Source organism: Pleurodeles waltl, chromosome 1_2 (assembly GCF_031143425.1).
Source record: "Pleurodeles waltl isolate 20211129_DDA chromosome 1_2, aPleWal1.hap1.20221129, whole genome shotgun sequence".
Taxonomy (NCBI): Eukaryota; Metazoa; Chordata; class Amphibia; order Caudata; family Salamandridae; genus Pleurodeles; species Pleurodeles waltl.
Window position 1 is genome coordinate 497008091 of NC_090437.1, and position 24469 is coordinate 497032559.

A 24469-nucleotide genomic window follows, 5' to 3' on the forward strand; every position below is an offset into this window, starting at 1 on the left:
GTCAGTGAGACCTTCCGAAGGCTTGGGAGCAGCATTGCGTGTGTTTTACTAGAGATGAATTCCGTTCTCTCTCCCCTCCCCCAGCTTCCAAGCTCTTCCCCGCCCCCTACTCCCCTCCCAGCTACTGAAGCCATGGTGTCAAAACGAACTGGAAGCTGATGGTATCTGAAAAAGCCTGAATTTGAGGTGGAAAAATTGGCCTGCTAAAGCCTGCTGCACTCTAATTATTTTAAACAAGCACGGCGCAGTCCAGCTGACAATTAGGAAATTCTGCTTTATGGCTTGGGGGATACGTACGCAACCTCATAATCACTGCATACACGTCCTTTCATTTAGACAGTAATGAATGTGAGGGTGGGGGCCGCGGGGAGGTTGCCTGGCAGTTTTAGACCACTTAAACGCATTTTAAAACAGCTGTGTAATTACCGTGGCTTCGGCGCTCAGCAGCCAATCCCATTTTGCAGTCCCAGAACATCTGTGATTTCTCAACAGCCCCTTCCAACCCCCACCTGAGTGCCCCTGTGTGCCCCCACCACCTCGCCCTCCCTTACAGGAAGTACTCCGTGCCATTCATGGGCAAGCCATGGCCCATGGATTCCAGGGCAGGGCATGTTAGCATAGGTGGGGGGCAAGGGAGGGGTGGCTGCGAGGCACCCAGGCTACGGCTCAGTCTTCTCTGTGTATGGATGTACTGGGATGACAGAACATTTCTAGAGACTAGGAGAAAATGCACAAATCAACATTCTCAGCACACACAACAATGTAGAGGCGGTGTGTTCCTCATCACACATTGATGATGTTGTACGCTATAGGGAGGAATGGGATACATAGGGCCTCATTCTGACCTTGGCGGGCGGCGGAGGCCGCCCGCCCAAAGTACGGCCGTCAAAATACCGCTGCGCGGTCATAAGACCGCCGCGGTAATTCTGAGTTTCCCGCTGGGCTGGCGGGCGACCGCCAGAAGGCCGCCCGCCAGCCCAGCGGGAAACCCCCTTCCACGAGGATGCCGGCTCCGAATGGAGCCGGCGGAGTGGAAAGGGTGCGACGGGTGCAGTTGCACCCGTCGCGATTTTCAGTGTCTGCTATGCAGACACTGAAAATCTTGGTGGGGCCCTGTTAGGGGGCCCCTGCAGTGCCCATGCCATTGGCATGGGCACTGCAGGGGCCCCCAGGGGCCCCACGACACCCGTTACCGCCAACCAGGTTCTGGCGGTCAAAACCGCCAGAACCAGGCTGGCGGTAAGGGGGTCGGAATCCCCATGGCGGCGCTGCATGCAGCGCCGCCATGGAGGATTCCTCAGGCCAGGGGAAAACCGGCGGGAAACCGCCGGTTTCCCTTTTCTGACCGCGGCTTTACCGCCGCAGTCAGAATTGGCCTGGATGCACCGCCAGCCTGTTGGCGGTGCATCCGCGGTCCCCGGCCCTGGCGGTCCATGATCGCCAGGGTCGTAATGACCCCCATTGTCTGTAAAGGCGTTGCTTGTAACCTGCCTACTTTACAGTGTTTACGTCTTTAAGGAGACATGCCATTATGCATCTCCAGGTGAACCGTTGCAGGCATATAAAAGATTAAGTGATGGCAGGCTTTGTCCGAGGAAAATAGCATTAAAGCATTATATCACGACTGTATGTCCTTTTCTGTATAATTGCAATAATTTGTTTTTATCTAGAATTTCACAAGAAACTGCTATGTTTCAGAAAAAATTGGAGGCACGATGGCGGTCGCAAGTTGCTAGCGGCCGGAGGCTCTCTCCCCCTCGCGGCTCCAATGTTTATTTTGCTCGCGCTCGCAGAGAATGAGAGCGGATGATGCGACAGGATGGTGCTGCGGCTTTGGCAGGTTCTGCTATAATCAGCTGCCAATTTCCTTTTTGTAACCCAGTAATTCGACTCAGCCGCTGCGTTCGCGGCAGCAACAACAACTTGGTGGCCCTTCGTGCTTTTTGTGCTTTGGTGCTTCCCCGCTCCTTTCTGGCTCAAGCAGGCCTACAAGCAGCAATGGCCCCTAAGGTTGTGCGTGGGAGCCGGGTGAAGCTGGGAACGCAGGATCGTCATCTCTCCCATCTTCCATCTTGAGGAGGCGCTTCCAGGAGTGGCAGCAAAGGCAGCACTGGGGGACAAGCTACAACAAGAGCTGAGGTGGCTCAGGAGGCCATGGAAAGCAACCACACAGTGATGGACGAAAACTGTAAGTTGAGAAATGAGGCCAGATCGGCTGGCGCGCATCGGGGGGCGGTAATAATCCCCTTAATGTTTAAAGCCCCGCAACCCGTGGAAGTCCTAGCAGACAATACAGATAAGAAATCTCCTAACTCTGATCATTTACAGACAAAGGCTGCAGCTGTGACTGAGGCAAGGGGTGATAGTAGTAATCCAGTGTCTATGGTAACTTTAGTGCCTACAACTTTTGTCCCAGATGGACGATACTAATGCGGAGAATGGACTTCTGGGTCAAAGTAATACTGTAAGGGACCTGTCTTTGGATTCCTTATGCCTCGCTATGTCTAATATCAGTGGCAATGAGCAGCGAGCACTGTCTGAGAAAAAAATTCATAAAAAGTTACAAGATAGTGCTGTTGTAAAAACCTTGAAGCAGCGTCAGAACTTACAGGTTGCGTATCAGGGCCTGATGTCGACAGGGGCGGCAGTAATCGTAATTGCAGAAGAGAAGTTGGCTGCCTCAGCATGTACCCTACTGGCTCTCCGCAATCCCTGCAACTTTCAGCAGGGGAAAGAGGATAATCACGTGGCGAGAATTTTTATTCTCTCTCGGACGTGTCCAGGGATTCGGATGACCCTGGCAGTAGTTCTTCCACAGATTCAGAAATAGGGAGTAACCTTTCTGCTCCTTCAGCGCCTTGGAGGGCGAGGTGACGGAGATGTGGAGAAAATGAAGAAAAACAGAATAAAGAGAAAGGGGCGGGGCGATAAAATGTCCTGGGACTATTCTGGAACACAACAAATCCCGCACATGATGGAGGAGCTTTTAGACACCTCAGGTGGCCATGAGAAAGATGACACGAAGTTAGAAATTACTCTTCCCTCGCTGGCTCTTATTTATGAGACTATTATGGTGCAACATAAACAGACACAGGGGGACAGCAAAAAAGTGAGAGTGGCCACAAAGCAACTACAAGTTGCAGTCAGTAAGATAGCAAAGTCCTGCTCAGAAATTGGTGAACGGATTGCCGCAATTGAGACTCGCGCTGAAGTCCTGGAAACAGACCTGGGAGCAGTGACACAACAAGCCGCTATGCATGACACTCAGCTCATCGACATTCAATGGACGATTGAGGACTTTGAAAATCGACAACCCCACAACAATCTACGTATCCTGGGGATAGAAGAAGGAATAGAAGGGCACGATGCAAGGGTTTATATAATCAGGCTGTTTAAGGCAGCATTTCCAGAACAGGCTGGCTGGGACTGGGAGAAGGAGATTCAAAGAGCTCATCGGTTTCTACTTTATCTGAAGAAACAAATGATGACAGGAGGAGCTGGGTAGAGCTTGCAACAACCTAGAGCCCTTATTGTCTATTTTGGCAACTATTTGTTGCAGCTGATAGTGTATGAAAAGGCTCGCCCTAATTCCAAGATAAGCTGTGAGGGTGTCACTTTTGTTTCCCGCCCGACTTTTGTCATGCAACTGTGGAGACCCTGGCGTCTGAGACAACTGGTCAGCTCCTTCCAGGAGAAGGGAGACAAAGCTTTTTTGCTGGCCCCAGCTCGACTTAAGACAGTATTTAAAGGAACTGTACAGATGTTTATGTCAGAGAACAAAGCTAAAGAATATTTGCAGTCTTTGACGTAGCAGGGGAGAGGGAAAGAATGGAACGGGGTGGAGGTGGTGTAATTATATAAAGAACTGTATGGATAAGGGAGCTATAGAAGAGGCTATGGAAGAGGAGGTTGATGAGAGGAGGGGTAAAGCTTGGGGATAGGGGCGTGGCTGGAAGCCAATGGAGCAGCACGCGTAAAGCAGAGCTCCTGAGGGCTGCCGATCCTCGCACAAATAATCCTGTCACTTGGGCCCCAACAAAGAACTCGGAAAACATATGGCACCTAAAGGAACCCCCGGTGCACTGAGCAACAGCAACCGAAAAGCTTAAAACAGTAGTTTGATGGTTTTGCGGCCTCGAAATAAAAACGGAGCGATGAGGCAAAATGGCGGCCCGCGAAGACGCGAAACTGAAGGCCGGATGACGGAGGAGAACTGAGGAGCCGCATAACATCGGCACAGTAAGATGCCACCGGAGCACGGAGAAAGCGCCTGGAACCTGCGCCGGCCCCGGAGCAGCGACTCAGACGAGCGGTAAGGGGGATCGGAGGAGGGAACCCGGGCGGAGAGCCAGACCTAGAGGTGACGCGGGAGAAACCCAGCAGGGAATACGGGAAAGACCTCAGACACCAGTCCCGACCCATCCACCAGCGCGGAGGAGAAGCAGGGTAGACTGGAAGCAGGGGGCCAAGAGACAGTAAGAGGACCCAGCAACGAGTCCGGGGGGCCTGGAAAATTGCGGACCGCAGACCCTGAAGGCCAGACCGGCCGGAACAGCGCGGGCCCCGGGGAGAACCGGGGGAGGTTGCCAAGATAACGAAATAAGGCCCACTTCCCAGAAAAGGAAACTAGCAAATAAAAAATACATTCAAGAGGAAAGCGGCAAGGGCAATACAGAGGAGCGGACGATGAAAATATGACCAGATGCCCAGCCTGCCAACACAGTGCAACTTGATTCGTGGAACCTGCAGCACGCACTGCCAGAAAGTGGAAAAGTAAGCAGAGCTCTCCCAGCCATAGGACACAACATAAAGGACATCCAAGGCACAAGCAGCCCAGGCGGGAACCCACATACAGTGAAACTAAGACATAGTACCTGCTGAAAATGGGTAAACCTAAGAAGCGAGAGGGCCCAGGAGAAGACAGCAGCTCAACAAAAGAAGGAACGTGCGGTGAGGCCAATGAGGGAACCCCCCTAGACACTCTGCTTTAGGCAATTCAAGCCTCTAGAGAGGCCTTGGAACTTAAAATAGACACCCTGTCTGTAGACCTGACGCTCTTAAGAGATGATCACAGGAAACTGTCCGACAGAGTAACGGACAACGAAAATCATTAGAACAACTATCTCCTGAATGCGAGACACTCTCCAATACCACAACCACTCTGATGGCCAGGGTAAAAATACTGGAATCATGCACAGAGGATGCTGAAAACAGGGCACGAAGGAACAACCTACGCTTGGTGGGCATCCCTGAAAAATCGGAGCGTGAAGCACCAGACATGGAAACCTTCCTTGAGCAATGGATACGTAAGGAATGCACACATCAGAGGGCCTAACACAACACTTCGCAATAGAAAGAGCCCATAGGGTACCAGCAAGGCCCCCCGCCTGGAGCCAGACTGCGCCCGATTCTGGCAGAACGTTTGCATTTCAAGGACCAAGACTTTATCCTGGCACAAGCACGGAAAAAAGGCGAGATCAAACTGAGTGGAGAGCGAGTAATGATCTTCCCGAACTTCACTAAAGACACTCAGAAGCAAAGAGCCACATTTCTGGAGGTTAAACAATGCCTTAGAGAAAAGGGCATCCAGTATGCCATGCTATTCCCTGCCAAACTAAGGGTCACCACGGATAAGGACACACTTTTTTTCACAACGCCACAGCAGCCGTGTGAATGGTTGGAGGAGCAAGGCCCGACAGAGCAGCGACCCAGAGAAGGAGCGAGCAGGAAAAAAGAAAGGCCCTCCCGACGACGAGAGAAGCAACGGGTGGACTTGACCCCGCCTCTCACCCAAACCATACAGGAAAGACTAGAAGCCGTGAAGGCAGTGGCATCCCTGGGGCATGAAAGAGCCGCCTCCCCGCACCGGACCAAGTCGTTGTCCGAACAGGACTCAGGACCTGATGAAACCTCCTGCTCTTCGCAGGACACAGCTGGGGGCCGTCCTCGAATCACCCCTGGGACATCAGACGAGATCATCTGACACACCACACCCAAAGGCAAAACAAAAAAGAGTAAACTCCGCAGCAACAAGGAAAGGCCGCACTCCACTCACCGCAAGTATAACCGGGGGACGGGGACACCAGGGAGAAGACAAATGGAATGTTACACATAAGCGACAGGTCGGGGCCTAAGGGCCTGGCACACGGCCCCAGCCTAGCCCCCTTTAAACATATACACAATGGTCTGCAAGTTGGGGACAGTTTGGACAGGGAAAGTTCTCACACCGGTCTTGGGGATAGGGAGTTTGGTTTACAAAAAAGTTGTTAAGTTAACAGTTAAGGGGCTTCAAATAGGGGGAATACACTTCCATGGGGGAATCAACTGACAAAAGCTTCAATGCACTGTCACACATGAGGCGAGGGCATGCGCACCACACCAGAGATTCATCTATAACAAGGACATATGGAAAAACCACTAGATTACAAATTCCTCACATGGAATATTAGAGGACTGAATAGCCCAGCTAAATGATACAGGGTATATAATCAACTTAAAAGACGAGGGGTGCAAATAGCAATCCTACAGGAGACCCATCTGATAGGGAAAGAAGTAGCAGCTCTGTCCAAAAGATGGAGGGGTCAGATATATGTCACAGAATATTCGGCATATGCGCGAGGAGTTCTTATATGGATACGCCCGGGACTCCCTTCCAAAAAATAGACACGGTAATAGATAGAGAAGGGCGCTACGTGCTGGTAAAGGGCCGACGGGGGGTAGGGACATCACGCTAGCAGGTATCTATGCCCCCAACCAGGACCAGAGCACCTTCCTACAGGCGCTGTCCCGCGCGTGGGGTCCCCACTTGACTCAGACAACAGTGGTAGGGGGGGATTTCAATTCTGTGTCAGACACGATCTTAGACAGATCTCATCCGCCACTAGAGGCCTCACCTATACACAGGACAGCCAAGAACTTCACAGACTGGCAGAAGAACTGGGGACTGATTGACACATGGAGGCATCTCCACCCACGGGAAAGGGACTACTCGTTCTGCTCGCCTATGCATGAATTGCACGTCCGACTGGATGCAATTTTAATCTCCCCGGATGTGAATAGCACTGTATGCAATGCAGAATATTTAATCCGCACAGTATCGGATCATAACCCGCTGCTACTTACCCTAGACTGGCAGAGAGACCGCCCCCCTATCCCGGACTGGCGAATGAACGTAGAGTCACTAGAGGACAGCGCCCACGACAGGCCATCAGAGAAGCAATCAAGGAGTTTTTCACACATAACGAATGCAAGAATGGGAAGCGTTCAAGGTGACAATAAGGGGACACTGTATAGCAGAAACACAGGGAGTTTGACAGACAATAGAGGGGGAAATTGACAAGCATGAGAAAGCACTGAGAACTCTGGAACGAAACAGACCAGACAATCCAGCCCTGGCACCCAAAATATCAGAAACCAAGTATAAGATAACCAGTGCACTAGAAAAGCTCAGGCGATTTGATTACAGGAAATACATAGGTAGACAACACAGAGAGGGGGACAAAGCAGGAGCACTGTTGGCTTGGCTGGCGACGCCACCGAGGCAGCAATCCCTGGTGATGGAAATAGAGACAGCGGAGGGCAGAAAATTATACGGTCAGGGAGAGATTAATGCCAGCTTCGCCAAATATTATGTGGCACTTTATGCCTCTCCCTCGGAACCCCTAGAACCAGACCGACTGAGAAGCCTGGACAATATCCAGTTGCAGACCTCTGCAGCAGAGGAACAGCAACTGTTGGGGAAGGTGGTGACCCCGCGGGAGGTGACAGTGGCGGTTGAAGCAATGGCCAGAGGAAAAGTACCAGGAGCAGATGGGTTACCGGCAGAATTCTTTAAGGAGTACGTGGACCTGCTAGCGCCACGGATCAGTGACATATATAGAGAGGCGTGGGAGAGTGGTAGCCTGCCCAGATATACCAATGAGACTATCGTGGTCCCATTACCAAAACAAGATTTTCCGTCCACGGACGTAAGATCATACCATCCATTATCAATGTTGAATATGGACTATAAAATATTAAGCCGTATCCTAGCCACCAGACTGATGCCCCACATGGAAACGTTAATCCACCCCGACCAAACAGGCTTCATACCAAATCGCAATACAGCCACAAATATTAGAAGACTGATAGGAATAATGCAATCAGGCTCGCCAAGCCTCACCAACGCAGTATTACTAGTGATGGACATTGAGAAAGCATTTGATAGCCTACGATGGGACTATCTACAAATAATAATGAACAAGATGGGTTTGGGACCAGGATTCCTGAGGTGGTCTAGACTGTTATACACCACCCCCACAGCAAGAGTTCGCACGGGACATACAATTTCGAACTCATAAGAAATAGGGAGGGGTACCAGGCAAGGTTGCTCGTTATCACCACTACTGTTCACCATTGCAGTGGAACCATTGGCCTTGATGGCTAGGACAGAGGAATACTATGAGGGAATAACTATAGGGGAAAGAAAGCACCAGATTGCATTATACGCCAACGATATGATACTATTTATAAAGGACCCAAGCAGGGCTCTTCCCAGGGTTATGTCCCTACTGGACTGGTTCGGGAGCGTGTCGGGACTCCATATTAACTGACAGAAATCCCACCTCTTCCCATTGCAGAAAGGGTCCCCCCAGATCACAACCGTCCAAAACTTGGGATGGTATCCGACAAGGTTCAAATATCTAGGCGTACAAATATATCATGAACTGGGAGATCTCCTAGAAGGAAATTTAAACCAAGCAGTTCGGGCATTAAAATCAGCCACCCAGTTCTGGAAAACATTGCCCCTCTCAGTGACCAGCCGAGTGGCCTTGACAAAAATGGTGGCACTACTCAGAATGTTATATGGCTTCACGACTTTGCCGGTGCTGATACCCAGAGCGACCTTTAGGGAAATCAATTCTGTCATCACCAGCTTCATATGGGGGGGCGGGACGCCACAGACTGGCCCTGCATAAACTGCAAGGGCCCACCGCGAAAGGCGGATTAGCAGCTCCCGATATGGAACTATACTATCTGGCGGGACAGCTCTAGTAGCTGGCAAAGGAATGGCACACTGTAATAACGCTGGAAGCTGAAAGCCCAGGGAAAGAGGCAAAAGCGGCGGCTCTCGCAGAGATACTATTAGCTCCAGGGGGTAGGAAGGTGACAAAATCACTGGAATATCAAGTTATAAGCACATGCTGGAAGCGCAGCCTGCAGCGGGTGCGAGTCAAGACCCCATATACACCGAAATTCCCCCTAAGATTCCTGACTTTTCTCCCCGGAAGCAGCTCTATAGCAGGGGTCCAGAAATTAGAGACGCACGGAATAACAATGATAGGGGACCTATACAGGAATGGAGAGCTCATGACATACACGGACATGATGACACACTGAGGGGTCCCGCCCGGGATGTTCCTAATAGCTCTGATACAGCGACACTGGAAACAGGGAATAAGCGAACCACCCACAAACGCAGGAAGCCACGCCATTTGCACAATAGGGGAGGCAGAAAGACAATATCCACGATATACAAAACACTGCAAACAGAAGCACTGACCTCTCTAGAAACTCTAAAAACCCAATGGCAAGCAGATACTGGGGAACACATAGACGATGAACAGTGGAGTTATATCAAAGCCCAAGCCTACAAAGTGTCTAGGAATGCCCGGTTTAAATTGATCAACATCTACATATACCATAGAGCATACCTGAGCCCAACCAAGCTAACATCAATGTACAAAAACGCAAGCAGCGCTTGTCCTAGATGCAGAGAACTAGGGGCAGACTTACTACACATGCTATGGTCTTGTAGAGAACTAACAAACTACTGGGAAGAGGTAATGAAAGAAACCGAAAGGATTACAGGAAGGAAACTGGCGAGAACCCCAGCAGTAACTCTACTAGGAAACTTTCCCAGACCCCACTCAAAAAAAATGAAGAACAAATTCATAGATCTAGCGTTAATCTTAGGAAAAAGAGATATCACAATGCACTGGAAGGATCCCAAAGGACCGAGGGCCCAAATGTGGAAGGACACTTTGATTAAATGGGCTGAAGCAGAAGGCGAGGCGTTTCGCCTGGAGCTGACAAAAGGAGCGGGAAACGCAGAGAGAGCACAGCAATGGGACAATCTGATAGATCGCATGAAACACCCAATAGACAACCCTCAGGGCCAGGACATCTCAACAGAGGAATCAGACTCAACTGAAAACATTAACACGGACTAGCAAGCAGGCTTGCCATATGCCGGACAATAAACAATCGATAGCAAAAACCAAGGTGACAGCGCCCAGAGGAAAGGACCACGGGAATTCGACCCGAACAGCTGAGGGGGAGGGTGGGAGGGGTGAAAGGTAACATAATCAAAGTTCTGTAAGTATGAAACAAAACAATAAAAATATATTTAAAAAAAAGCTTGGGGATAGAATCAGGGAAAATGAGCAGCGATATGGGCTGCACTAGTTTGGTGTTTGAAAGAAATGTTCTTTTTTTGTGTGGTGTTTTCTTTTTTAGCTGCGGCATGATGCAAGCAGTAGATATTAAAAATATATTTTCCTTTTTTTTTTTTTTTTTTTTAGTCGGGAAAGTTCTAGGAGCCTAGGAGTGGGGCACCCTGTTCATCTTGCAGACTTAGGGGGTCATTCCGACCCTGGCGGTTGCCTACCGCCAGGGCCGGGGACCGCGGATGCACCGCCAACAGGTGCATCCATGGGCATTCTGACCGCGGCGGTACAGCCGCGGTCAGAAACGGGAAACCGGCGGTGTCCCGCCGGTTTCTCGCTGCCCAAGGGAATCCTCCATGGCGGTGCTGCAGGCAGCGCCGCCATGGGGATTCCGACCCCCTTACCCCCAGCCTGGTTCTGGCGGTTTTGACTGCCAGAACCTGGCTGGCGGTAACGGGTGTCGTGGGGCCCCTGGGGGCCCCTGCAGTGCCCATGCCAATGGCATGGGCACTGCAGGGGCCCCCTAACAGGGCCCCACCAAGATTTTCAGTGTCTGCCAAGCAGACACTGAAAATCGCGACGGGTACAACTGCACCCGTCGCACCCCTTCCACTCCTCCGGCTCCATTCGGAGCCGGCATCCTCATGGAAGGGGGTTTCCCACTGGGCTGGCGGGCGGCCTTCTGGCGGTCGCCCGCCAGCCCAGCGGGAAACTCAGAATTACTGCGGTGGTCTTCTGACCGCGCAGCGGTATTCTGACGGCGGGCCGCCCGCCAAAGTCAGAATGACCGCCTTAGTCTGACTGCCTCATTTGGTAGGGTATTGGGTGGGAGGGGGGGTCGAGTGGGGGTGTTTTTGGGGGGGCTTTTGGTGGGGATGGAGGGATGGGGAGTTGGACCCAGGGGGGCATGCTGGTTTTGAGGATGCATAAAACGAAGGATAAGAAGATATTGACGTTTTTTTCATGCATGATTAGGTTTGGCTCAATTACGGAAGTATGTGTTAGTTTTTCAAATAGAGCACAGTAACACTCTTAGGATTGCCGCGATTAATATTTGCGGCCTGAATGATATGGCGAAAAGGTGCTTGGTCAGTCAGGGGTTAAAGATGCTATAAGCTGATGTAATCTGCCTGCAGGAGACGCATGTTGTACCATCAAAAAAACATGTCTATAGAGAAGTTTCCTAGGGTTATGTCTGATCATAGCCCTCTGGTGGTGCAACTTCCAGTTTTACGCAATATGCGGCATCAAAGACCCTTGTCTTTTGACCGGGGCTTACTTTTAGACCCTGCTTATGAATCCCTAATGAAAACATGGATTCCGGAGTTTTAAGTTTTAATCTAGGCACGGCCTCACCTGGGATGCTTTGGGACACCTTAGAGGCCAGTGTTTGAGGGGAAACTATAAGTTATGCCCTAAAGCAGGAAAAACAACGCCGCTCAGTTTTGTCAGCGGCGCTGGAGGAATTAGCCTCTCTGGAGCGACAGATTGGGGTGTCGAGTGTGAATAGCCAGTCCATGCAGAATATCCTGAATAAGATAGCAGCCGTGAAAGCTAGGGTTATGCAGTTGTATGTAAATCAAGATGTTATCAAGGCTCAGACGCGCAGGCAGGAGTCCTATGAGCTCAGTGAGAAGGTAGGCAAACTGCTTGCGTATAACATTAGGCAGAGAGCGACCCGGGGCATTATTCCTGCTATTAAGGATACACAGGGGCAGATTGTGCAGGTGGACTCAGCGATACTGGAAGTTTTTAAAGATTATTATTCGGCGCTGTATCAGCAGGAGAATTTATCGGGTAAGGATCAAGCAGAATAGATTAGTCAGTACCTGATGGAAAATCCTGGCCCTAGATTATCATCAGATGAGAGCCGCCTACTGGCTGCTCCTATTGTGATTGATGAGATTATAGCAGCAGTAGCCTCTTTGCCCAATGGGAAAGCCACTGGGCCTGATATAATACCACTGGAATTTTATAAAACTTTTTTTGATCAATTAAAAGACAACATCCTGGCACTATATGTGACAGCCCAGGACGGCGGGCAAGTGTCAGGTTCATGGTTAAAAGACAACATTGCGGTCTTTTTAAAGAAGGAAAGGGACCCACTATTGCCAGGTTCTTATCGCCCTATTTCTCTGATAAACGCAGATGCGAAAATATATGCAAAGATTTTTGCTACTAGACTGAATAGAATAATTGATGGGCTTGTATCTCCGTGGCAGCATGGGTTCATTCCTGGACATGAGACGGCCGACCATGTTAGGCGGATCATTGCTATGCTGGACGCATCTCAATCTGCGGCATCCCCAATGTCATTAATTTTGTTAGACGCTGAAAAAGCCTTTGACAGAGTGAGATGGGAATATCTTTGGGCAGTGTTGATGCAAGCTAATATTGGACCTGGCTTTATTAAGTCTATTCAAGCCCTATATCAGAAACCTACGGCTTGGATTTATATATCAGGGGTAGCATCCGATATTATATACATCACAAGGAGTACAAGACTGTCCCTGTTCACCCTTGCTTTTTTCCCTCTACATTGACCCTCTAATTAGGAGGCTTTTTCACAGCAATTTGATACCGCCTATGAATACTGTTGAGAGCACAGTGAAAATCCTGGCATATGCGGATGATATAGCCATTACGACGCGTGATCCTGGGCCGGGTATTGCAGAAATGGTAATGCTAATGGCAGATTTTGGTATGGTATCAGGTTATTTATTAAACAGGGCTAAGAGTCAAATAATGGGGAACGAGTGGATTTCTCTGGCTGATAACAGAAGGGTTGAACAAGTCACTTATCTGGGAATTAAGTTAATGACTAAAATGGAGCAGATTGTGGAAAAAACTTTGCCCCCGTAATTGCTATGTCTAGAAAAGAGCTGCACCGTATGAATAATCTACATTTAACGATTGTAATATTATTAAAATGCTATTTCTTCCTAGGGTTTTATATCTTTTCCGTACTATTCCACTAGAGATTAGGAAAGATTGGTTTAAACACATGGAAAATTTAGCAAACAGCTTCATATGGTCCTTTTCTAAACCTCGGCGGGCATACAAGTATTTGGTGCTCCCAAGAGAGAAAGGTGGCTGGGGCGCCCCTAATTTTCTATTTTATTATTGGGCGATAGCTTTACAATATATTCAACCCCTAATTACACATGAGGTGGATAAGAATGGCGGCGGGATGACAGGTATGTGTCCGTGTCCAACTATTTATAATATGATATGGGGCAACAATGCCAGTGCAGCCTTGATAAGGAATATTGAGCCCAGTTATTCAAGAAAAAGTGAAATTTAAGATTATTTGGGCGGCTTACAGGGTGTGGACCAGGATTAAAACCCGTATGGGAATAGAATGCTTAAATTCTTATACTCCGATCATGAATTAATCTATACTCCCCGATATTTTCAGGGATAAACAGTGCGCCAAATGGATACAACAGGGTATTCGGTACATTGGCGATTTTTGTGTAGGGGCCTTTATTAAAATGTTTGAAGAGCTGACGAAGGAATTTAAACTTGACAGCAGAGATTTTTTTAAATACTTACAAATAAGGGACTTTTTGTCGAGAACGCCAGTCCACGTCAGTGGCCTAATGGGGGACAGAATTCCTATTTTTGAGGTATTATATAGCCAAACAAAGTGGCATGTTCACTCTATATATCCACTTTTGCTTGGTGTATTAGCAGAGGATCTAGGCAATCATGTTGAGAGGTGGGCCCAAAGTATTGGAGCATCTGAGTCTACTTTCTTGACCTCTTTAGATATGGGTCAGCGCCTTTTGCTTGCAGCCGGCCCTCAACCACAGCATTATAAAACACAATTTCAATTATATCACACACCGGCCAAGTTAGCGAAATGGGGTAGTACAAGGGGGGTGGTATGCCCCCGCTGTAAGAGCGAGATGGCTGACCTGGAACACACGTTTTTCAGCTGTGACAAACTGCAAGATTTTTTTTTAAATATGGCTAATTTTGTCTCTAGCCTTTGCTGACAGGAGGTGGTTGTTGTCCCCCACCTTGTGCTGCTCGGCGTCGATGATGTTGAGTATCAATCTCAGCTGCTGAGGTTTTTGTTTTTAGCCATGTCAGTGACTCGCTGCTGTATTGCATCGGACTGTCTAGAACCGACACCTCCATCATTTAATCGGTGGCTAGCCCGCTTAAGCTCGATGTATTATTTTGAGAAGAGCTGCTACGCGATTAAGGGAGCTAATCGAAGGCGGATTGGCAACTCTATTTGGGCTCCATTTGCACGATGGCTTGAAGCTAGCATGGTATAAATTTTACCTGATCTATATCGGGCTACATTTAGCACTTTATTGACTTCATTGAATTAAATATTAATTGCTATGTATTGTATATGGGAGAACTGATGTACTGTATTTGAATCTATTTGTATTTATATGTCTTCAAATAAAAGATTTAAAAAAAGGATAGGTAAAGTTGGCGTTGTTTTAATTGAGAATAAAAGTCTAGACAGGAAATCTAGGATAGTTTCTCTGTTGTATTTCATTTTGCTGTGAAAACATTTACATTGTGAGATGATGACTTGTACAACACTTCACTGACACCTGATAACTGTCAGCTGCCTGAGTCACTGATTAGCCACGTAAAAAAAAAAAAGAAACTGCTATGTTTCCAGGCACTATTTAAATAAAATTAATTACCTTTAGCCAGTTTACCAACCTCAGAAGGATGGGAGATAGGTTTGGTCCTGACAAAGTTTGAACTTTTTAATGACACATAACAACTAACAAACAAAAGCGAGTACTGTCACATGAAGGTAGCAGGTAGAGGATTATGGAACATCAAACTGAATTCAGAACCACGCTTAGCTAGGAATTCAAATAAACTTTATTGTGAAATGTGGTTTGTTGTTTGTTTCCATAGAAACAATGTACACACAACTCTTTGACATTTGTTAAGAAAATATGTTCTGATTTATTGTGAAAACCTATCAAAGAAGATAATTTCTTTGTCCACCCCACCACGATTTTACTAGTGTTAACGCTGACATTTTACTAATGAATATTCATGTATTCTGAATGTTAAAAATGAATAGAAAGAGTTAACATAGAAAATTAATTCACAAGTTTGAAAATGTGCCTACTTGAGTGACCATAAATAATCCCAAAGTGTACCTATTAACAGCTTATTAATGTAAAATGTTGAGCTCAAGTTTGGATTAATGTCATATTAATGATTATGTATTATTGATTTGCTTTATTAATCGTTTTGCATTAAGCCCAAACATGCCATTCTAATCAGAAGGTGAGTTAGGATACTCACGGATTGATGCCTGCTACACATTAACAACAGTTGATGTCTTTTCTTTGCTGAATTCTAAATGTATGCCATTTCTATTGCAGGTATTTTGTCAATTGATTTGTACTGTAACTTTAGAATGTGTAGTGGTCCAAGCTTTGATTACATTGAGATTCTTTAGAAGATGTGGTCAACAAGTATTGTTTCTGTATGCCTATCATTTGATTTTGAGACTAAGGGGGTCATTCCAACCCTGGCGGTCGGTGTTAAAGCGGCGGCCAACCCGCCAACAGGCAGGCGGTAAAAAAAATGGAATTCTGACCCTGGCGGGAACCGCCAACACAGCCCGCCACTTTAACACTCCGACCGCCACGGTGGGGCAAACAAACAGCGCGGCGGTCACCGCCAACAGACAGGCGGCAGACAATGTACCGCCCACCCTATCACGACCCACCAATCCGCCACCTTTTCCAGGGCGGGAGCCCTGCCGATAAAAACACGGCGGAAACAGACCGCGAACGGGAAAACGCTCACCTTTATACACTCCACGAGCAATCTGGACAGCATGGAACCCGAATTAAACATCCTACCAGCGATTGTCTACCTGCTCCTCTACCAGGAGCACGAACGCCGCCGCAGGAGACAACGGTGAGTACTGCACCTACGACACAGGGGAGGGGGCAGGGGGGAGGAGAAAAGGTAACGGGCACACACATACGCGACACACCCACCCCCCCCAAATCCCCACACACCAAAGCAGAGCAACAAGTCAGATTTACACCCCCCAAACCCCCCGGAATAATTTAAAGACAAAATAAAATGATCATTAAAATAGACGTATATTAAAGCATATTTGAACTGAAGTGAAATATGAGATATTTTAAATAAATAAATCACAACATGAACAATGTATACATAGTCCAAAAGTCCGGCACATATTGGGTACATGCCATTGTTCGTGGGCCAATGTGCATTAACACATGGGCAAAGCCCACACACGAGACCCGATTCCATTGGAGAGAACACTGCTGGGGCATCAGATAATAAAACCACAGGCACCTCAGGGGGAAGGGAAGGGGGGGCACCTCAGCCACATGAGTCCACGACGCCAGATCCACGAGGGGCCTCCATGCCCACTGTACCATCCTGGGGAGTGCAAAGCCACAGTCTCTCAATTCTCTACAGTGGGTGGGTTGCCCACTGTACCATCCTGGGGAGTGCAAAGCCACAGTCTCTCAAGTCTCTACAGTGGGTGGGTTGCCCACTGTACCCTCCTGGGGAGTGCAAAGCCACAGTCTCTCAAGTCTCTACAGTGGGTGGGTTGCCCACTGTACCATCCTGGGGAGTGCAAAGCCACTGTCCATCTGGTGGATTACAGACTCCACTGGTTATGGAGGAGGCATGGTGCCCAGAGTGCTTCGTGAAGCCCTGCCCGACACAGATCCGGCCCTGCCAATGGGCCAGCGGTGCAGAGACGGCGGGGCCCAGCGGAGCGGTGCTTGAGATGAAGGGCCCAGCGGAGCGGTGCCTGAGATGAAGGGCCCAGTGGAGCAGTGCTTGACAGGAAGGGCCCAGCGGAGCGGTGCAGAGACGGCGGGGCCCAGCGGAGCGGTGCTTGAGATGAAGGGCCCAGCGGAGCGGTGCTTGAGATGAAGGCCCAGCGGAGTGGTGCTTGACAGGAAGGGCCCAGCGGAGCGGTGCAGAGACGGCGGGGCCCAGCGGAGCGGTGCTTGAGATGAAGGGCCCAGCGGAGCGGTGCAGAGACAGCGGGGCCCAGCGGAGCGGTGCTTGAGATGAAGGCCCAGCGGAGCGGTGCTTGACAGGAAGGGCCCAGCGGAGCGGTGCAGACACGGTGGGGCCCAGCGGAGCGGTGCTTGAGATGAAGGGCCCAGCGGAGCGGTGCTTGAGATGAAGGGCCCAGCGGAGCGGTGCTTGAGATGAAGGGCCCAGCGGAGCGGTGCAGAGACGGCGGGGCCCAGCGGAGCGGTGCTTGACAGGAAGGGCCCAGCGGAGCGGTGCTTGACAGGAAGGGCCCAGTGGAGCGGTGCTTGAGATGAAGGGCCCAGCGGAGCGGTGCTTGAGATGAAGGGCCCAGCGGAGCGGTGCTTGAGATGAAGGGCCCAGCGGAGCGGTGCTTGAGATGAAGGGCCCAGCGGAGCGGTGCTTGAGATGAAGGCCCAGCGGAGCGGTGCTTGACAGGAAGGGCCCTGTTCAGTGGTGCTTCTCTTGGCGGGGCCCTGTTCAGCGGTGCTTCTCTTGGCGGGGCCCTGTTCAGCGGTGCTTCTCACGGCGGGGCCCTGTTCAGCGGTGCTTCTCACAGCGGGGCCCTGTTCAGCGGTGCTTCTCACGGGGGGCCCTGTTCTGCGGTGCTTCTCACGGCGGGGCCCTGTTCAGTGGTGCTTCTCTTGTGTTCCTAGGGAACCAGATCTGGGCAATCATTCCCGCTCAGTCGCCATCCGACCTATCGCTTGCGGGGCCCTCCTGTGCAGGACTCCTGGGCCCCTGGGTGTCCTCCGTCACACCCCAAATGGGGCTGGTGGGGCCCTCCTGGGCAGCTCGCCTGCTGCCGGACTTGTCTGCCCTGCTGCCCTTGCCCCCCTTGGCAGAATCTCTGGGGCCCTTGCCTCCCTTTGTGGATGGGCCAGGTGACGGTGCAAGGGTGGTGTCCTTGGGGGCAGCCGTCTCAGGCCTGTCGCGCCGGCCCTTCCCTTTTTTGTTTTTTTCCCCAGGGGGTGGGCTGGCTGTCCTCTTGCTGCTGGCCGATGTTCCTGCCCTAGGAGCTGGTGGACTCCAATAGCCCTGAACGATGGTCCTAGAAGGTGCAGGGCTTGTGGTGGCTGAGGTGCTGTTTGGACTCTTACGAGATGGAGGGGGTGGGTCAGGTGATGCAAAAAGGTTAATTTTGGAGAGGAACAACTTTTTAGGAGCAATGGGAAGGGTAGGTGCAGTGGGTATGGGAGTGGAGGGATAGGATGTGGTTGTAGGAGAGTCAAGTGTGCTGTATTTGGGTGCAGGTGCTTGTGACGGAGGCTGTCGTGAGGTGGATGGCTGTTGGGTGGGTGACTGCCTGCGTTTGTGTGGTTTGGAAGAGGGGGTGACAGACACACTGGGAGAGGACACAGGGGACGTGTAAATGGCAGTGGGGGTGGTGACTGCACGTGTGCGGACTGTTCTTGTGGGTGTGGTGGTGATGGACGTACTGGCTGATGGTGGTGTGCATGCAGGTGTGAGTGGAGACGTCACAGGGAGGGAGGAGGGGGACACAGAGGAGGCAGTGGCTGTTGGCATGTCTGCATGTGGATGTTGCTTGGGTGAATGCTTGTGTGATCTGTGGTGCTTATGTCTGGATGAGCTGCCCTTGGGTGTTGAGGTGTGTGCAGGCTGGTCTGTAGGTGTGTCTGGGATAGGCAGAGGAACAGGGGAGTGGGACTGGGTTGAGGAAGTTGGAGGGGGGAGGCTAGACACAGGGACAATTGCTGCCGTCAGTGCTGAGGCCAGAGCGTTGAACGATCGCTGATGGGCAGCCTGACCCGAATGAATGCCCTCCAGGTATGCATTGCTCCGATGCACCTCCCTTTCTACCCCCGGATGGCATTCAAAAGGGTAGACTGCCCAATAATGAGCGTCTGGAGGAGGTCAATGATCTCCGCACTGAGGGCAGCAGGGGTAACTGGGGCAGGACCTGAGGTGCCAGGGGCGAAGGAGATGGCCGGCTTCCTGGCCGAGCGGGCACGGGGTGAACGTTGAGGGGCTGCTGGGAGGGCGGGGCTGGTGCGCTGGGTGGCGGCTGTACCTGTTGTTGCGGTGGGCACGGGTGGTGCCGCCACCACAAGGGAGCTCCCTTCCGAGGACGTGTCGGTGTCGCTGATGTCTTCACGGGTCCCCGTTGTGGAGCCCCCCTCACCCTCCGTCTCACTGGTGTACTCTGAGTCGGTTGCATGGCCCTCCGGGGCCATGTGAGATGCAGCTCCCTCGTGCGCCGATGCCACTTCTCCTCCGCCTGATGATGCTAATGCACACATGAGCAGGAAAACCAAAAAAAGGGGGAGGGAGAAGAAAGAAAGACATGTTGAGTGCATGCATTGGCGGCACCGTTGGCGGAGAGGACAGACACAGAAGCCCCCTGCACTACGCCGCGCACTCGGGGTACACTACTCAATTATTGTGACTTGGCCTACAAGTCAATGGACGACAAATGCACACATAGGTGAGGCCCAACCATGGATATCTGTACTTAGCACCCTACAGAGGTGGGGGGCGGGGGCACAGGGCCAACGGAGGGGCCTAGCCTACAGAAACCGCCCTGGCCTAGAGATAGCCACAGCCCTCCTCCCCCACCCAGACACCTCCACTGTGCGCTAATATAGCAGAATGTGCTGATACTCACCCCCTTGTGTCTGCTGTGATGTCCTCACGCGCCCATCCAAATCGGGGTAGGCCACTGCCAGGATCCGGGACATCAGGGGGGTCAATTGCCGTGTGGCACCCCTTCTACGTTGGGAGGCCATCCCCAGCAGAGCCTCCGCGGTCTTTCTGCTCCCGCGGCGGATGTCCTCCCACCTCTTGCGGCAGTGGGTGCCCCGTCTGTTGTGGACCCCTAGGGCCCGGACTTCCTTGGCGATGGCACGCCAAATATCGATCTTCTAATGGGCGCTGACCTATGTGACATGGACAGGATGGAACAAGAAATATCATCACTTTCCTGCATGGTCGATGTGAGTGGCCCCCCCTCCCCAACCTTGCCATGTGGCACATGCTCTCATCTGTCGTGCGTTGCACTCCCCATTCGCACCCCTCCCCACCTTCTTACACCCACCCCACTCAACACAGGCATAGCCTATACTACGTGCTCCCTGTGTACTTACCTGTTGGTCTGGAGGACCGTAGAGTAGCGCATACTGGGGGAGGACCCCATCCACAAGTTTCTCCAATTCCTCAGATGTGAAGGCAGGGGCCCTTTCCCCAGTCGCAGCAGCCATTGTATCTCCCAGACCGAGGTCACAGCAGCACTTGCAGTATAGGTCCTCTCCTGTGGATGATCAGGTCTCGAGTGATTAAGCAGTTAGAAAATGGCGGTCAAGCCCGCGGCGGTGCGTACCACGGCGGTGCGTACCGCGACCGCCGGCGCACATCGTCATTGGCTCCTGAGACCCATAGGGTTCAATGTTAACCAATGCTGCTTTGCGCCGCGGTCTTCGACCGCCTACCACCACGGTGTGCCACGCCAGCGCATTGACCTCACATCCCATTGTCACACTTCACAGGTCAGGCAGCCGCCATTTCAAGGGCCCACATGGCTTAATTTCTACTGCGTCACACAGGCCTAGGCCTTGCATTGCCACTCATACAAGCCATTCAATGCATAGCAAATCGTGTTTTGTGCAAGCTGTGGTTACGTACCTGTGGGTTGCTTGACTCTGTGCTCCATGTTGTCCTTCCTAGGCACCGTCCGCTGGGACTTGCGAGGAGATGGAGGAATGTTCCCGTGTACAGACCGCTGGTGGACCTGTCGACAATGGAAGAACGACATGTCATACTGACATTCAGACTTGACCGAGCCACTATACAGGAACTGTGTGCCCAGCTGGAGCCAGACCTGATGTCCCCCATTCGCCAACCCACAGGGATTCCCCCTCTGGTGCAGGTTCTGTCAGTACTCCATTTTTTGGCAAGTGGATCATTCCAAACAACAGTGGCCATATCATCAGGGATGTCTCAGCCTATGTTTTCTAAGGTTTTGTCCAGAGTGTTGTCTGCCCTGATGAAATACATGCGGAGCTACATTGTTTTCCCTGAGGTGGGCGATTTGGCTACAGTGAAGGGTGATTTCTATGCCCTTGGACATATCCCCAACATCATTGGTGCCATTGATGGGACCCATGTGGCCTTGGTTCCCCCCAGTGGAAGTGAGCAGGTGTTCAAGGAACAGAAAAAGTTATCATTCGATGAATGTCCAGGTGGTCTGTTTGGCTGACCAGTACATCTCCCATGTAAATGCCAAGTTCCCTGGGTCTGTGCATGACGCGTACATCATGCAAAATAGCAGCATCCCTTATGTGATGGAACAGCTACAGAGTCACCGTGTGTGGCTAATAGGTGACTCTGGTTACCCCAACCTCTCGTGGCTACTTACCCCAGTGAGGAATCCCAGGACAAGGGCAGAGGAACGGTACAATGAGGCCCATGGGCGAACTAGGAGGATTATAGAAAGAACCTTCGGCCTCCTGAAGGCCAGGTTTAGGTGTCTGCATATGACAGGTGGATCCCTAATGTACTCACCAAAGAAGGTGTGCCATATCATCGTGGCCTGCTGTATGCTTCACAACCTGGCTTTGCGACGCCAGGTGCCTTTCCTGCAGGAGGATGGCCCAGATGGTGGTGTTGTAGCAGCTGTGGAGCTTGTGGAGAGTGAAGAGGAGGAAGACGATGGGGACGACACAGACAACAGGGACACAGTGATACAACAGTATTTTCAGTAGCACACAGGTACGAATCAACCCCGCCATTTTACATTTACTTAAAGTCTCCTGCCTCTCTACTGTCTGAGTTCCCCCCCAGTTCCTGTTAACTGAGTTGTGACTTTCCCTTCCATTTTCAGAGATGTGGGCCCCACTGCGTGACCTCTGCTTTGTTTGCCCATGGACTACAGCTGTGTGACAGTGGTATGTTGTCATCACAATGTAACTGAACATTTTGGCACCGTTATGTCTAATACATTTGTTAAAAATACAAGCAGACTCCAGATTTCTTTAGTGCAAGAAGTGATTTAATTAAAGTGCTAAATTTAAGGAACATGATTGTAAAACGGGGATGGGTGATGGTGGAGTAATGTCCATGGCAGAGTCCAGTTCTCAGTCGCACAGGTGCATTGTCCATATGCCTGTGGAAGGATGGAGCAGGGGCAGTTCAAGGTTGGACAGGGTGACAATGTGGGACAGTGGGATGACATCAGGGGGTATCGTTTGCTGGCGGGGGTCTTGCAATCCTACTCTGTCTTCTTGTGAGATCTCAGGTTCCGCTTCCGATGTGGTTCTTCTTCTGCAGGAGGTGGGGTTCTGGTGGCCCGTCGTTGTGTGGGGGCCTCCTGTCCACTAGCGCCGGCGGAGGTGGTAGGCTGTTCCTGGTCCAGGCTAGTGACAGGGGCACTTTGTGGTGCCACATGGTCCCGCAATGTGGTGACTATCTGGGTTAGGGCCAGGACGATGGTCCCTATTGCGGAACTAATGTTCCTCAGTTCCTCTCTGAACCCCATGTACTGTTGCTCCTGCATGACCTGGATCTCCTGGAACCTGGCCAGTACCGTAGCCATCGTCTCCTGGGAGTGGTGGTATGCTCCCATGATGGAGGAGAGGGCCTCTTGGAGAGTCGGTTCCCTGGGCCTGTCCCCCCCCTGTCGCACAGCAGCCCTCCCAGTTGCCCTGTTTCCCTGGGCCTCTGTTCCCTGGACGGTGTGCCCACTACCACTGCCCCCAGGTCCCTGTTGTTGTTGGGGTGGTGGGTCAACCTGGGTGCTCTGTAGTGGTGGACACACCGCTGATTGACGTGTCCTGGAGACAGAGGCATGGGCCCGCTGGGTGGGAGCTGTGCTGGTGTTCCCAGAGGGGGTTAGGTCTGGTGTAGCCTGTGGCTGTCTGTGGGGAACCGACTGTCCCGAGGTCCCCGATGGGCCTGGCTGGTCATCAGGCTCCAGGGAGACAGAGCTGCTGTCATCACTGGGGGCCTCTTCTGGGGGTGGGATGGACATCTCTGGACCCTCCGTGGCGGTGTAGTGGCGTTCGGGTCCTGCAGGGGTATAAGAGTTTGGTTATTGCTTCTGTGTGTGGCATTTCGTGTAATGGGTGGGTGGCCGTGTCCCCCAGTGCTGGCATTCCCTTGTGGGGGCTTTTGTGATGGTGGCTTGTGGGGGTGATGAGTGTGTGCAGTGGGCATGCTTTGGGCATGGGTGTCCCTGCTTTGGGGACGCACGCAGGGCTAGGTTTTGGGATGGGTGGGATGTGATGGTGAGCCATTTGCAAGGAGTTGGTGTGATGGGGCTGGGGGTGAGGGTGGGGGTATGATTTGGCATGCAGGTGGGGTGGGGGGAATGAAGTAGTGAAGATTTGACTTACCAGAGTCCATTCCTCTGCCTACTCCTGCGAGGCCCTCAGGATGCAGGATGTGCAAGACTTCCTCCTCCCATGCTGTGAATTCGGGGGGAGTAGGTGGGGGTCTGCCGCCAGTCTTCTGCACCGCAATGTTGTGCCTTGATACCATGGAACGCACCTTCCCCCGTAGGTCGTTCCACCGCTTCCTGATGTCCTCCCGATTGCGTGGATGCTGTCCCACAGCATTGACCCTGTCCACTATCCTTTGCCATAGCTCCATCTTCCTGGCAATGGTGGTGTGCTGCACCTGTGCCCCGAAGAGCTGGGGCTCTACACAAACTATTTCCTCCACCATGACCCTGACTTCTGCGTCAGAGAACCTGGGGTGTCTTTGGGGTGCCATGGGGTGGTTGAGGTGAGGGGTGGTGTATGTGGTGTAGAGTGTGGTGGGTGTGGTGGTGTATAGTGTTTTGTGCGTGGAAATTGTGTGGGTGATGTTGTGATTTGCCTCTGTGTGATGGTGTACTCTATGCTGTGGTCTCTCTCTCTGTCCTTCACTCGCAATTGTGGTCGTAGGGGTTTGTGGGTGATGTGGGTGTGTGTTTTATATTTAATTGGGTGTGTGGGAGTGGTGTGTGTATGTGTCTCAGGTGTGTGTATTTTGAATTATCCAATGTGGTAGTG